The 4769-nt window shown below is 34.6% G+C and overlaps 1 pseudogene; it reads left to right on the top strand.

Moving 5' to 3' along the window:
• Positions 1-483: 483 nt before the first annotated feature.
• LOC143607853 (ethylene-responsive transcription factor ERF026 pseudogene) lies at positions 484-1073 on the top strand (annotated as a pseudogene).
• The last annotated feature ends 3696 nt before the right edge of the window (positions 1074-4769 follow it).

The raw sequence follows: 4769 nt of genomic DNA, 5'->3' as shown, positions 1-4769 counted from the left end.
GTCCACGGCCCTCTACTTATAAGTTGGTATACAAACCTCAACAATTTGTCATGTTTAAAAGATCTAGAATTCAATTCATTATAAACATTAACTTCACGTAACTTGCATTATAATTCAATTAAAATCCTTAATTTGTCATGTCTAAGGGTATCTAGAATTCAATTCATCATGTACATACACATTAACTTCACGTAACTTGCATTATCTCATTATTGCAAACATTAAAATCACAATTCATTATTTAATATTATTTTGCTATGTAATTAATCATTATAAATTTACAACACATGACATTCGTAGATAAACAAAATATAATTAACTAACATGCTTCAATTTCATTTTGTCCGAAGATCGCTAAAATTTAAATAAAATAAAATAAACCTATATAGAAATTCTGTATAAAATAAAAACATACAAATTATATTTAATCCAATTCATAATAGTAGATAATGATAATATATACACTAATTAATTATCTGATATTTTCCAGCTTCATTACCGTTTTGTCACGTACTATAACATTTGTACTATGCATATATATATGCACGCACATGCATAAAGTTCAACCACGACCATGAGCACCTCCTTCTCTACCGAAAGCTCCCTAAATACCACCGGGAAGCACCCTACCCTTCACGGAATACGTAGCCGGAACGGAAAATGGGTAGCTGAGATTCGTGAACCGCGTAAAACATCCCGTATTTGGCTCGGGACATACGTGACCGCTGAGATGGCTGCAGCTGCCTATGATGTAGCGGCTTTGGCACTCAAGGGCGGTGATGCATCCTTGAACTTCCCAGAATTTGTTGGATCATACCGTGTACCCGAGTCCCCAGAACCTGCCTTGATAAGGCGTGCAGCCGGGGAGGCTGCAGAGTTGATGAAGTCGTTTATGAAGCGAGAATCTGACGAGCAACATGACGAGTTCATTGATGAAGAAGCAATTTTTGATATGCCCAATTTGTTGGTGGGTATGGCGGAGGGAATGCTAGTGAGTCCACCGCGGCAGGCGACGGCCGAAGATCGGCCGTTGGGGGAGTCTTGTGACTGTGACAACTTGTGGAGCTGATAGTTTTGTTCTCAAATAATATTATGAATATTGTTTTTGGAACTTTTGATATTTATTTCATGGATCATGGATAATAGGTTATCTAACTTATTTGATATAAACAGAGATTGCTATTCTAGATATATCACCCCCAATGCTCATAAGAGTCAGATAGACAGCTAGCGGAAAAAGTTTATACCGGTTGTATAATCTTTGTTAGTGGTGTGCACTGTCATATTAGTTTATGTGTCAGTATACATATCATACGAGCAGCCTTATGATTTATAAAAAGAAAAATATATGATCATGTGATCATTAATATATGATCATTGTGTGTACATATATGATAGTGTGTGTATGGTTTGTGTCCAAAGAAATCCATAAACTAAGTAATACATATGCCAGAAAATTTCCTGAGGCATGATATCTGTTTTGTTTTAATTAAAAATCCATGTTGTTGTGTCTCTTTGTTTTAAGTAATAGTCATTTATTTTAGACTCACAGTCAATTCCTTTTAACCCTGCCTAAAGTAAACCTTTATTAGAACTTCATCAGTTTAAGATAATATGTTAAAATTTCCGAATATCTAAAGTATTGAATATACATAAGTAACTTGGTTAGTTATATGTGTGTTACACGAATTAAAACTATAATGTTATATAGCTAGTAATATAAAAAGTTATGTTATTAAAATAACTCAGTGTATTGAACTGGTTGAATAAACACGTGTATAAATATTTATGTATAGAAAAAACATAAGGAACCTAGAATGGTGACAAGTATTCTCAAGTTATATTTATTTATTAAAATATAGATTTTTCATCAAGAAAAGTTGATCAAATCGTACAAAGCACATCATGAATTTGCCAAAACATACCAATAACTTGCTTGATGTATCATCTATCTTTCTTGGTGATGTTATTGTCATCGGCCCATTTGGTGTTGGGAGGTATGTTATACACGTTTGTTCATGACTATTCTTAATCCATGCATCAATGAAAGCGGGGGTTCAAAAGGCAGGCGATCAACACTTTCTAGGAAAGGGTCCAAATGGTTGTGCCCCATTGGTGGAGTTTGGGGCCAACACCCCAGGCAAGGTCTAGGGGTGGTGGGGGTCTTGCTGTCAAGTCAGCGAGTGATGATTTGTTACCTTAAGAATGATTCATCTAGAACACATGAAATCCGCATGAATAACAAAAGGTTGCATGAAAATAGTGGTTACTTTGGTAACCTGGATAAGACGATTAATGGAAACTGAAATTCGATGGCACTTACCATAAATGCAAACTGTTCACCAACTGCAACTTAGTCGAGTAGTGGCATAATGGATATGAAGTGATCAGAGGTGACTTTATTCATACGGATGGAGCCTTTTATTGTTTTTCTCATATATGCAACTGATGTGGTGTAAAACCCACATGTTTTCCTAATAGTTTTTATGTTATTTTGTGCTTAAACGTTAACGAATATCAATAGTTCTTGCGTGAATTTACACATTTTTGTATGTGATAGGTCCCATGTTGAAGAGAGCGAGAAAACGAGTTAAATGGAGAAAGAATCAGCTAAAACGGAGCTCGAATGAAGCCGGTACGCGCGTACGAAGATAAACGAGCTGGAAGTCGAAAAACGTCAGAAAATGGCATGGCCGAGCTACGTGACCAGGTCATACCATTCAAGCAGCATATAGTGGATTCCAACATGTCCCAAGGCTGCCAAGAATGTTGAGAAATCATAAAAACGTCTATTTTGTCTTCTATTGGGCCTTGTGGGCTTGTTTAAACCTGTTTTATATTAGGAAGGGGTGTTTAATGATATATTTAAAAACCCTAAACCCTATGAACGAAAATAATCAACATTCCAGCCTTCCAAGATCTGCTAAATTCGAAATAACAAGAAGGAGGAGCTTCCGGATCGGAGTTTCATCAACCGGTTGTCGGTTTTGCTTGTTTTAACGTTTGTGAGTTCGTTTTTGAGTTTTAGACTTTGAAACAAGTTCCAATCAGTTTGTAATGAATACTTTGAGCTTAATTATCATTATTATCTACTGTTCATTCATTATGGTTGGCTAAATTTGTTTGAATCACCTAGGTTTGATGTGTAACGGTTGATTTATCACTTTTCGGGTGCTAATTTCGTGTTTGATTGTTTAGTTATTGTAAAGTTTATAATTTGTGATATTATTCCATGAACCTTGCTGCCATTAAATTTATTTTAGGTTTCATGAGCCCCGAGTAGTTGATTATTGCATGAATTTGTTTCGTGTAGTTGTTAATTGCTAGTTCGGTTAATACTAACTGTGTTGATTGATTGTGGTAGATGCGTGCCATTAGGGTTTATGTTTCTTGAATCATTTAGGTCAGTAGGATCATCCTCTTTGAGTTGGACCAAAACCTTAGGGGTTAGCTTATCTCTCTGCTTTAGTTGATTTAGTTACCCGTTGCGAAACCACATGCGGTTTTCTAGCTATCGACCAGGTTAGTTTGTAAGTTGAGTTATATTATCCTTATTATTGAATTACCCATCTCTTCCTATGTTTGTAATTAGCTCGAGCCATAGTGAGGATTGTGATTTTGATATGGACCAAGTAATAAATCATTAGGGTACGTAAATAAGCAACCGTAAATTAAAAGCTAAATAGATGTTGTTAGGGTTTTCTGGTAAAGCTGACCGTAGGGACCCAGTTTCATTGATTCCATCTATCTTAGTTTATCTTTAGAAGCCGGTTTCAAACACTTGTTAGCACCTGATCCATTCTATACCCGTTAAGTCATCTTACCTAGGTGATTCGTTTTCTTATTATCGTTAGTTCCGTTAAGTTTCACCGTTAGCTAAGTTAAGTTAGTTAAGTTTAGTTAGTTTAAATAATTATGATAAATAAATATATTATTTAGGCAGGACTTAGATTAGGATTAATTATATGAGCTGTTCTCACGTGTCTTTGTGTTCGACATCCGGACTTCCATTAGACTGTGCTGCTACGCGACCGGTACACTTGCCGCTTGTGTGAAGTTTAGTTAGGATTGTTTGGTTTTATAAATTTAAGACTTAGTGTTGAATTGCGAGAATTAGTTATTAATATTTATATATAGCTTTTCGCACATCAGTAACCGTTATAGATGTTAGTAGTTATAGTCGTCAATTGTTAACCACCAACTAAAACGTTGTAATGGTTCAAACCTTATATTAATCATCTAGTATATGAACAATTAACACTTCCAGTTTCACAAAGCACAACTTCTCGTTGTTTTTGAAAAGGATTTATGTCTCATCCGATTACTGATTTCGTGAACCCATGATGTACTTTAATCAATAGTGAATAACTAAGATTCAGAAAGATATACATGACAAATTCTAACATGAAACCTACTATTTATGTTATAAATTAATGCATTGCTTCATGATGTAATGCTCATCTAGGTCGGGTTTAATTTAAGAAGAAATAAAGTGGGTAAATATACCATTTTTTATTTTACATAAAAGAAAAATAAATTAAGAAGATCATGAGTTTGTCTGGAAGATTTAGCTGTCTATAGACAATACTAGAGTGATATAAGCTACTTAATATACTGATTAGTATTCAATAAACATACAAATGTGTAGTAATTTGAGCGTATATTACTTAATCTACTAATTGCAATATATTTAATAAGAAATTGTTTTTGGTATCTCAGGCCTATGCAAGAACACGCTAATTATATACCTATAACCATATGTTTATACT

Source organism: Bidens hawaiensis, unplaced genomic scaffold (genome assembly GCF_021521415.1).
Source record: "Bidens hawaiensis isolate Kalapana, Puna unplaced genomic scaffold, B.hawaiensis_p1.1 tig00087833_1, whole genome shotgun sequence".
NCBI classification, from domain to species: Eukaryota; Viridiplantae; Streptophyta; class Magnoliopsida; order Asterales; family Asteraceae; genus Bidens; species Bidens hawaiensis.
Note: the sequence above shows the minus strand (reverse complement) of the source record. Positions and strands in the feature narration are given on the sequence as shown.